The sequence below is a fragment of the Trichosurus vulpecula genome, chromosome 2, assembly GCF_011100635.1.
Source record: "Trichosurus vulpecula isolate mTriVul1 chromosome 2, mTriVul1.pri, whole genome shotgun sequence".
Lineage (NCBI taxonomy): Eukaryota > Metazoa > Chordata > Mammalia > Diprotodontia > Phalangeridae > Trichosurus > Trichosurus vulpecula.
Window position 1 is genome coordinate 406,119,848 of NC_050574.1, and position 12,114 is coordinate 406,131,961.

The window sequence follows — 12,114 nt, forward strand, 5'->3', positions numbered from 1 at the left end:
TACATTTTAATCTAATTCAGTAGAACTGTGGGCTGCAAGTGACTCACTGGCCATGTGTTTTATACCTCTGATCTACAGTACTGAAGTAGCCATGAATACAGACTCTTTCTATTCCAATCCATCCTAGACGTCACTGTCAAATTAATCTTTTGTCAAATAAGGCTTAAATATTGCCTTTGCCCAAGAATCTTCAAAGTTTATCATTTCCCCTCCAACAAGATTAAATTTCTATACCTGGTTTTCAAGGATTGCCAGTATTCTCTCTCTACTCTCTGACTCCATTTTTCACCATTCTCCAACACATCTCTTCTGTTGCTATGTATTTGGGAAATATTCTCTGTGAGAATCGAGGCTCTTCTGTCACTCTTACGTGAGGATACGAACAGGGTAACATGGTGTGGAGACAATCTTTTTTAGGGATCACACACATCTATGAGATCACTCATATAAATGACCTTCAACAATAAGGAATCTAACCATACATGGTAAAATGAAGGAAAAAAGAAAGGGAGAATTTATTAAGTATTTACTCAGTGTCAGACACTGTGTTCAATATTATCTCATTTGATCCTCAAGGCAACCTTGGGAGGTAGGTGCTGTTTTTATCCCTATTTTACAGTTGGCAGACAAAAAATAAATATTTGTTGAATGAATACCTACTATGCGCTCAAAATTTCACTTAAGTAACGTAGGATGTATAAAAGAGGTGGTCTTTGCCCTCAAGAGGCTAACAATTTAATTTCAAAGTCAGTTATCATGATACAACAGTAAATAGCACGATACAATATATCATCAAGTGATTAATTTTTGAAAGCAATTTAGCACTATAAAAATCACATTAATCGGGGCAGCTAGGTGGTACAGTGAGTATAGCACCGGCCCTGGAGTCAGGAGGACCTGAGTTCAAATGTGGCTGCAGACACAGAACACTTACTAGCTGTGTGACCTTGGGCAAGTCACTTAACACATATACACATACACATATATACCTATATACATATATTTATACACACACACATATATATATTCTTTTTTTAATTTCTTGCTTCCTTTGCTATTCAAATAGTCTTTATGGGAAGTTCATTTTTCTCCTTTAAGTCTCTGCATTTGTTAGAGAGCTATCTGCTCCTTTTTTTGGGGGGCAACATTATAGCTACAATAATTTTAGATACAGGCTGGTGTTTTCTTTGATTTATTCTTATTTCCAGGTTTAATTCCTGTAATGGGGATCTATGTCAGGACTAGCCTCCACACCCCCAACTGACGTTTTGGGCGGGGTTATGGGCTTAGCTTTCAGTCTTTTTTTTCTTTCTTTTTATCCCTAGCACTTAGCACCATCCTTTGTACGCAGTAGATAATTAATAGATAATTAATAACTGACCCTACCTTCTGGTTTTAGGGCCCTCTCAATATCTGAAGGTCAAAATACTGGATCTTCAAGGCCCTTTCTGTCATCTCTGATTATTACAGACCTCATAGCCTCTGGGCCAGAGTTGTACAGGATTACAATTCACTGCTACTCCCTACCTTCTCCTAATAAGTAGGTAATGGACTTAGGTTCTGCCTGATTAGGCCACATTTAGAATATTACATTCAGTTCTGAGCATAGCAGTCTATGAAGGGTTTTAATAAGTTGGAGAAGATTCAGAGGAAAGTAAACAGAATCACTGGATATCAAGTTCATGAGAAATGAGAACTGGTTGGAGGGACTAGGATTATTCAGCTCAAAGAAAAGAAGAATCATGGGGGATATGATAGCTTAACATAAAATACTCAGAAGGCTACTAGGCTATCTAGAAAAAAAGGACTAATACTCTTCTGTTGGGCTCAGCAGGACAGAGCTAGGAACAAAAGGGCGGAGGCTACAAAGAAAAAGACTGATGACTGAAATAAGGGGAAAAAATTCTTAACAATTAGTGCTATACTAAAATTGAATGGACTGCCTCATGGTAGTCCAGAAGCCTTTAAGCAAAAGCTGAATGATCATTTGTCAGATGTGCTAAAGTAGGGATTATTTTCTAGGCATTGACTGAATTAGATTCCTACCAAAAGTCCTAAAATCTTAGATCCTGTTATTCTGACTGATAAACCATTCTGGAAAGGTCATTCATTGGGAAGTTTAAGCAATTAAATGATTGTACATATCATAGAGTCATATAGCCATTTACTCTACAGATACTGAGAAAAGCAATGAAATCTGTAAAATGGGGACAGCTAGGTGGCACAGTGAGTAGAGCACCAGCCCTGGAGTCAGGAGGACCTGAGTTCAAATCCAGCCTCAGACACTTCACACACTTACTACCTGTGTGACCTTGGGCAAAAAAGGGGAAAAAATTTCTTAAAAAAAAGAAATCTGTAAAATGAATAAATAAATAGATAACTCTTCTGGCCACCATATTGGGATACAAAATGGTACAAAATCTGGGCAGTAAAGTATGAAATACGATTTTTTGTTGTGATGTCTAGAAATAACCAGAGTATCTGAATTTATGGAGAATTACTATGCAGGTAAGAAAGAAACCAGGACTTTTTTATCCTTATGCATTCCAACAGACATTTTTAAGGTCCTACCAGCTGCCAAAAAGATAAAAATTTAATAGAAAAATGTATAGTCTGAAAACAGCATGGTGCAATGGAAGGAACAGTGGATTTGAAGTCTTATGACCTGGGTTCAAATCCAAACTCTGCTCCTTATTGTGTTAGTCAGTCAATAAACATTTTAAGCATCTATTATCTGCTAGGCACTGTGCTAAAAAAAAAAGCTAAGGATTTGAAGGAAGGCAAAAGACAGTCCCTAATATCAAGGATCCTTCAAAGTCTAGTGCTGGAGACAAAACACAAGCAAACATGTACAAACCACATACCTAAAGGAAAATCAAAGGGGAAGGTACAAGAATTAAGAGAGATTATGAAAGGCTTTTAGCAGAAGATAAGATTTTAAGGAAGCCAGGGAAACAGAAAGTGAAAATGAGAAAGGAGAATATTCCAAATATGGGGGTCTCCCAGTGAAAATGCTCAGGCTTGAGATGTTTTTTGCAAACAACAGCAAGGTCAGTGCTGTCAGATTACAGAGTGTGCAGAGATAGTGGCAGCAAGGTCTTTGGTGGCAGTAAGGTTTTAGAAAACTGGAAAATGTAGGGGAAAATTATGAAGAGCTTTGAAAACCAGAAGATTTTACATTTGATCCTAGAGCTGATTAGCAGTCACTGGAGTTTACTAAATGGTGGTGGAGGTTGACATGCTCAGATCAAGGCTTATGGCCTTGGTCTCTCCATCTTTAAAATAAAGAGGCTGAAATAGATAGCCTCCAAGATCCCTTCCAGCTCAAAATTTATGAGTCTATGAAATAAATAGAATTCAATTTCTAGATGTCTTTTTTCTGATATACTCCATGAACCTCTTCTTCACTCTTTTTGTAACCAAAATCCATGAAATTTTTCATTCTAACTATGACATCAACAAGGCATGAGAAAGCTGCTCTGCTTATTTCTAGCCAACAGTGTATGCTAGCTTGATGCTGTGGCATTTTGGTAATGACAAATTCATGACTATTTCTGGCCATATATGATTCAACACTGAAAAGATCTGACCTTTTGGTATCATGAAGCAAAAGCAGGATTCTGCATCAGGTAAAAGGTAGCAGCAGCTTCTAGCTCATGCTCTTCCTCTGAATCTTTCATGTTGCCATCCCTCTTTCCTCCTATTGTGGATATCATGGCAATTTCTCTCACGTGGCAGATAAAGCAGGTGGTCTCAACTGGTAGGGTATGGACCTGGCCATCTGTCTGCCTTCTCTGTGTCATGCTTCCCTTCTTGAAGAAGTGATTGAAGACTAACTTCAAGATGGAAGTGTAAAGGTTTGGAGGGAATCTTGTGAGTTTGAATGATATCATCATGAGAACCGACTGGTGGCAGTGATATTTTTTTGTGCAAGAGAAGACGACTATCAGTAAGAAAGGAAGCCCTAGCCTTGGCCTTGTTGATCAGTAAACATGGATTTTAGTGGGACAGTGAAAAGAAGAGGTGAAATATAACAATGTCTACTTAACAAACCTCAATTATATTCTGATGAGGTTTTAAATATCAACCTCTAAGTGGAATATAACTGTAGGTACAGATTACTTAATCCTGCTTTAAGTCTTTCTGTCACTGTATGCTTAATGGTGATTTGTGTGTATATGTGAAATAAATACTTACCCCATACTTGATTCATATTGTACATGCATTGAGAATCTTTCTACTCTTTTGGGAAGACCCTAGACATGAGTCAAAACCTAAGCCTTAGCCTTTTTCCCAGAGGCATCAATTTTATGGTATAATGAGCTGAAAAATGTGAGCCTAATCCCTCTCACTTAGAGGCCTGGCTAAATGTAGTTTGGACTAGGTGCTTGCATCCAAGGCAGATGGGAATCTTAGCGGAAAAGGAGAGGCCAGACCTTCCCAAAAGTGGTTGTTACTATTAGATCACTATGTCAATGCTAATAGAAAGCTGCAATCAGACCACCCTAAACAAAGCTTTAGAAACTTTATCTAACAGGTACCTATCTTCTGACTAAAATCTGGTTCATTGGTTACATTACAATTCTATTTGTCTCAAGCATATGGATGAAAATAGGGAGAAATAAAAATGGCCAGAAGAGTTTGGGGATCTGGGAATGATTCTAAAACTCTACTTGTATTCAAGTCATTTTTCGAAATTTAGATTAAATTTTAATAGAATCAAGGTTTAAAGACCATCTTCACTTTATGCTGCTTGGGATTAAAAATTCTTTTTTAAAGTTTATCAAACTGCTTTTTGTTTTTCTTCTTACAACACTATATCATACAGAAGGGTGAAAATGTTGCTTCCAGCAGTAGAATCTGATCCACCTTAAAACAGATCAACATTTCTTTGAGGAAAAAAAATATTTTCTGATCCTGTAAAAGCTTTCCCCCTTGATAGTTGCTGCAAATACCCAACTGAACTGACTTTTAAACTCATATAGATCTTCTCTATCTGTCCTTCTAATCACACATTTCTTCCAGGGATTCCTAAAGCAAGAGCCCAGAGAAACATGAGGGTTATTTCCAGTTCAGCACATGTTTCCTCTTGTCTTGGGCACACTGCAATTAACCCTGTTTTGTGCATGACTGGAGGCTAATAGGCAGAGCCAAACCTTAGGTAGCTTAAGTCTTCCTGGGAGTTTAATCCCCAAGTCACTCATGTCCAGTATCAGATGAAATGTGCCCAATCTAATTTCTGAAAAAGATTACAAGAGACGTTTATCTACACTAGCAGAAGAACTGAACTTTGCGGGTAAGAGGAAACAAATTATCAGTAATGAGAGATTTAATTTTGATTCCTTTTCCCCAAGTATATAATTTGAATAAATTTAATAAGATCTATAGTAATTTACACTTTCTAAAAGAATGATTTAGCAATATAATTTTATTGCTATTCTCCTGTAACTTTGTTTCCAACTACTGACAGAAGAAAATACCTTTAAAGAGTGATGATTTTAAAACAAGACACTTCTTTAAAAATCCCTTCTAAGCTTTTGAAATAAGAAACCAACATCAAATGTTACAATTGTCTCCATCAAGTTTTGCTTATCACAAATCTCCTGAAAGGAACAATATAATGGTGGCAATGAGAAGACCAAACAATTATAGTTTTGGAGGACTTTTTTTTTACACCAAGTGACACACATCGATTATACTGCATACTCAAACATGACATATTTTGGACAGTCTCCAACTTATGAATGGGTTGCCAGTCGCCTGGAATTCAAACTGTGTTTTCCCAATGAAACAATATTATACATGGTGTTTGGTTTTCCAGGTGAACTTCCAAAAGCCTATTTAATCCATAATATACCTGAAGTATATGTTCAAAATAATATGCAGTACATCATCAAAATAATATACAACCCAACTCATATACATGAATGCTTTGATAGGAAAAATGCATTCCAACATGGCTTTGCCACCTGCAATACAATTCTCTCATCCCTTATAATGAGAGGTGAAAGTGCTCCACCATAAAATCTTTTTTACCTACCCTACAGTAAGTTCTGAGACTCTATCAGAGCTATGTGACTGGAATTTATTCTGTGCTCTGGGACAGAGGTTCATGTAAGACAGAGATCAGAGCAAAGTGTTTGAAGACAGGGAGCTAGGAATAGCAGGGAGTCTTGAAGAAGCTACCGCAGACACAGGTCTGATGTGAGCATAACCTCTCAGGAGACAGGGGAAGCCTGTGCAGTGGTTGGAAGAAATGAACAAAGATAATACTTTATTTTACTTCTCCTCTTGGCAACAAATCCTGTCATTTGAGATCTCATCCCAGATAATGTTGTGGGGGGTAGGGGTGGGGATGAGGAGAGAAAAAAAAAACACAAGCTGTAAGAGCTGGGAGGAGAGGGAAATTTCTAGGATCATTCACCTCACTATTTTGGGTGGTTACCATTTTGAAGCATAGCATTTATATGAGTTAAACATATACATGATATACTTCCTGTATTTCTAGAGTGGGGAAATAGTTATGATAACACCATAAGTGTTCTCTGCTGCTTGTATTTTATCTTGAAGCTGTGATTGGATTTGACATAGGATCACAAGATGATAGGTCTAGAGTTTGTAACAACAATGTTGCTAAGCAGCTGCTGCAGCGGTGAAAGACCAACAGCAAGAACACACAGAAGAGCTGCTAGCACAGGTTCTTTGATCTGCTTTTCTAAGGAAAGCAACTTTAAGGGGTTTACAATCTCGTTTTAATTAAACATACATCTATCATTCACTTGGTTCAGGGGAAAAAGTCAGCACCCTGAACTTCAGAGAAAATACAAACAGAGAAAATATAAACAGAACAGATAACACAACTCAACAGACAGGCTTCTAGCTGTCTGACCAAAGCTATACATACATATTTACCAGAAAGAGAACCACCAACATCTGGGATTTCAAAACTGGGGGCTCCTTAACAGGTACCCAGAGTCTCCACACCAACACTCTTCCAATGAGTGAGACCCAAACAAAATGCTAACTTGAGAGTATATATACCCTTTTTTCAAGGCCCAAGGGTTTCACACCTGTAGAGGGCTTAACACCTCTTGAGGGTTTCACACCTCTAGTGATCTAAATAGCAAAAGAGTGTGGACTTTCCTACAAATAAAGGCAAGACTCAATCAAAGGCACTTGATTATCCTAGTGCTAAGAAGCACTCCAAAAGAAAAAAACAGTAAAATGTCCCAATGAGTTCATGTGGTCAGTATAAAAGAACAAATATGAATAATGAGCTGATTTATTCTTATAAAAAAATTTTCATACTGTAATTTCTGTCTGCATGAAATAAAATGTTAACATGGGATTGAGGTGGGGGGAAGATATATGAATACCTGAAACTTGTTCAGATACATCAAGCAGTGTTAACTTAGCTGCTTTAGCTAAACAGATTGAAAAAGATTAAAAGTACTATGAAATAATGTCACTGAGCCACTGGAATCAACCTAATTACAATTACTGTAGTTTTCAAAGTGGTATGCTCAACTCTTTCACCTTCCAGAGCAATTACAAGAAAAGAAAAAGGATAAAAAGGAGAGTTTCTGTGTAGCTTTAATAACCTGCAATTAATTCTATTCTTGAAATTCTTACTGATTTAGAATAATATAGGACTACCTAGGTAGTGACTTTTAACATGTAACTAGGTACTTTGACATGTAATATTTTAGTATGCAATTTGTGTTACAGGATAGTGTAAATTAAATATGTAATATTTTCTTTGTATTTAAACCCACAATACACTTGGAACAAGTCTTTTAGGGAAAATGCATAAATACAAATGTTTTTAAATAAATAATCAATAGTGATAGTTAAAGGCACAGATTGTGTAAGACAATGAGAAGCCTAAGTAACAGTGAATAGGACTGTTTTATTTTTTGAGTGATAATTCTATTTATAATCCTTTAAAAGCATTTAAAAGAAAGGTCATTACTTCTAAATAGATTTCAACAATCTCCCATGTTTGTTCTGTCATAAATAATAATAAAGCTAATTATTTATATCTAAAATTCTAAAAGTTGTGTGTGTGTGTGTGTGTAGTCAGTCCTTGGTAGCATTTCTAGAAAATGGCACAAAAGTAAAAAAATGAGAATGCTGATATATTGAACCTAAAGGAAATATGGGGTTAGGTTCCCACAGCCACCAAAAGCTATAATCTTTCAGTAGCGATTACTGAAAGTACACTTTTCTGCATATAGTTCTTTGTAACAAAACATTTATTCTGATAATATGTACTTTTCCTAACATAGTAACCATGAAATAATTCATAAAATACAATTCACAAAATAAAATTCATAATACACAAAACATTTTTTCTGACTATTAATTCCCATTAATTCTGTGACCTTTTGTTCTAGCATGTAAAAAACAAAAAACAAACCAAAAATCCCAATTGATTTAATACCATATTCACTTTTCATAACATGAAATCTATGGTAACATAAATACTGTACAGCTAACGAAATTCTTAAAACTAAAACATTTTTTAGCTTCAATCTTTTCTTCCACTGTGTCAGAAATTGGCGTCAGGGCATTGAACTGAATTCTATACCTTTGTAAACCTCTCTACATGGCTGCCCTCTGAAAACCAAGAGGTTGCTGGAACTTTAACCACCACTGTCAGAAGACACAGAGACTGGCAAGGTCTTCAGAATACCTTAGAGCCCAAAAGACTTGCACTATGCCTTGGGGGCATAACTGCAACATAAAACATGAGATTTCACTTAAACAATGAAAATATGCAATGAATACACAGGCAGTTCTTTACAACATTAGGGTGAAGGAAAGCAGTGAAGTGCCTAGTACTATACCAGCCACTCCACAAACTTGCCCCCATTGTATGTCTGATTTTTTTTCTCTACTATGGATAGCAATGAATGAGTGTGGTTGCCAATGCAAAAATGAAAATGAAATGACTAATAAAATTATGCAAATCCTCAAAATTACAAAAGTTATACTTAAAGATGTTAAAAATTGACTATGTATTTTAATATATCATATGTGTATGCATATAATTACATAATTAGATTAGATAGATAGATAAGATAGATAAAATTTCTTGTTCTGTTGGTGGAATTGTGAACTGATCCAACTATTCTGGACAGCAATATGGAACTATGTCCAAAGGACTATAAAACCCTTCGATCCAGTAATACCACTTCTAGGCCTGTATCCAAAAGATATCATAAAAAGGGAAAAGGACCTACATGCACAATAACATTTTTAGCAGCTCTTTTTGTAGTGGCTAAGAATTGGAAATCAAAGGGATTTCCACTAATTGGGGAATAGCTAAATAAATTGTGGTATATGATTGTAATGGAATATTTTCGTGCTTTGAGAAATGACAAGCAGGATGATTTCAGAAAAACCTGAAAGACATGAACTGATGTGAAGTGAAGTGAGCAGAACCAGTAGAATGTTGCACACAGTAACAGCAATACTGTTCAATAAAGAACTATGAAGGATCTATTTTCAGCAATACGATGATCCAAAACAATCCCAAAGGACTAATGATGAAGCTTACTATCCACCTCCAGAGAAGGAAATGATATTGTTTGACTACAGACAGAAGCATGCTATTTTTCACTTTCTTTCTTTTTTTTTCTTGTATTTGAGTCTTCTTGACTCATATGGAAATGTTTTACATTGTTGCACATGTATAAGCTATATCTGATTGCTTACCATCTCAGGTCAGAAGAGGGAGGGATAAAATTTAGAACTCAAAACTTTAAACATAAGAGTTAAAATTGTTTTAACACGTAATTGGGGGAAAAATAAAATAGACATGTCTTAAAATCTATTCAGGATTCAGGATGTCCTAAAATCAGAGATCAGCCAAAGAAAATCCTGCTCATAATTGTTATTTTCCGAGTAAATTTGCAGCCAGAGTATCTGCAATACAAGATTATCTCTTTGACACAGTTCTTCAATCAGTTCCGTTAAGAAAAGTCCTCATATACAAAGATATAAGTGAGTACCAAGACTGACTATTATAGCAAATAGACAATCAGAGTCAAAATGAAAGGAAAAGATAGGAACAGAAAATATCTAGTAATCATAGAAATTAAGGAAAAGAGAAAGAAAGCAGATAATTGAATCTGGATCATTACTGGGCATACACGAGGGTGATTGAAAATGATGTGTGGGTGGGACTAGAGAAGATGACTGTGAGAGATTAAATAGGAGTGGGATTACTTAATGATTTCTATATAAAAAGAAGAAAACAGAAAAGATGAATATTACAATGTCATTTGTCAGGAAGTGGAAATGAAAACTAAGAATCTTTCAAATGTGTCCTTGACTAAGAAAAGAATAAAGACTAAGCTGCTTGAAGTTCTTAAGCCCTGAGTTCTACTCTATCATTTTTTTCCTTGTACAATTTTGTTTTACAGTAACATTTTCTCTGTTCTAATTGTTATGTTGCCATTTTTTTGCTACTTAATTCTTTTTTTTCATTTTTTACCACCCTCTTTCATTAGTGCATTCTTCTCAAAAAGATCCTTTTTTATTATATTAAAGTTCTTCTCTTTCACCAACATTTAAATAGCAGAGCTTAATGCCAGAACATTTCATAAAGATGTCAGCTGCGGAGTATCAAACACTTAAAGTAATTTTGGTTTACTTGGCACTTTGACACAGTAATGTGTAATGCAGATGCAGATCTCACTATTTTTAGCTATATACTTGCTCTTTTTTGCTAAAATGTCAATTTTTTAATATCTTCCCTCGATACCTACATGTAAGACATTGTTGAAGCACAGATGGAAGTTCCAATCCTCTTGAGAATAGGTGAGTATATATGGAAAAACACAAAGTGATGTCTCATCTCTTTTCCTTCTTCAGCTCACCGATCTGGAAGGTAATGCTGAGGCTGCATTGTTGCAGTGTTAAATAAGCTAGAAGATAATGCTTTTCAAGGATTCCTGTTTGGTGCAATACTTAAAAACTGTACTTGTGAGGGATGCCATATAGATTGCAAGTATACACACACACACACACACACATATACACATACATACATATATACACATATATATGCAAGTATACATACATACATATCTGTGTATACGCATATGTATAATACATGTGTGTATGTAAATATATGCCATATACATAGATTTGTAGGTATAATGTATACATGTATAAAGAGATACACATAATTTATGTGTATATATGTGTATATGCATACCTCTAGTAATAAATCTGTATTTTTTTAGAGTATTTTATGGGTATCTAGGTGGTACAGTGTGTAAAGTGCTGGACCTGGAATCAGGAAGACTCATCTTCTTGAGTTTAAACCTGGCTTCAGTAACTTACTAGCTGTGTGACCCTGGGCAAGTCACTTAACCCTGTTTGCCTCAGTTTTCTCATCTGAATTAGAGAAGCAAATGGCAAATCACTCAGTATCTTTGCCAAGAAAACCCCAAATACGGTCACGAAGAGTCTGACACAACTCAAAAACGAATGAAATAGCAATTTTAGAGTGATTGGATTAATGTCTGAGAGGCAACATGTTGTAGTAGGTAGAAAGATAGGTGACTTTAAAGTCAGAAAGGCTTGGCTTCAAGTCCAACCTCTGATAAATACTACTTTTATAAACAAATAGGCAACTCTAGTGGGCAACATTCTGACTGTAAGTTAAGAGTTGCCAATCTTAATCAATGGAGAGTTTTCACACGTGAGATCAACAGGACCAAACTCCATTTCCCTTTTCCCCCCAAATAAAAAAGTAGCATGTAAAATGGAAATTTTCCTAGAGTATTTTATCTAGAACTACTATTTCCTCTTATATTGAGTTTTGCATTAATTTATTTATATTTACTTACATATATGTGTGTGTGTATATATATATATATATGTGTATACACACACACACACACACACACACAAACACACATATATGTTTGTTTCTTCTATGGAGAAGGTACCATATCATTTTTCATCTCTGTGGCATTTGAAGTTCTTCAGAATCTGCCCCCACCACACCTTTCTTGCCGTATTAAACATACTCCATACATGCTGACAGTTCACCAAACTAGCCATCTTATTGTTCCCCATACACAATAGTCCATCTTC

At 35.7% G+C, this 12,114-nt stretch overlaps 1 protein-coding gene across 1 annotated transcript in view; it reads right to left on the bottom strand.

Annotated features, from left to right (window-relative positions):
• The window catches only part of LOC118837263 (neuroligin-4, X-linked), a 124,240-nt gene that overhangs the window by 59,535 nt on the left and 52,591 nt on the right, over nucleotides 1–12,114 (bottom strand). The gene's annotated exons all lie outside the window — the stretch shown is intronic.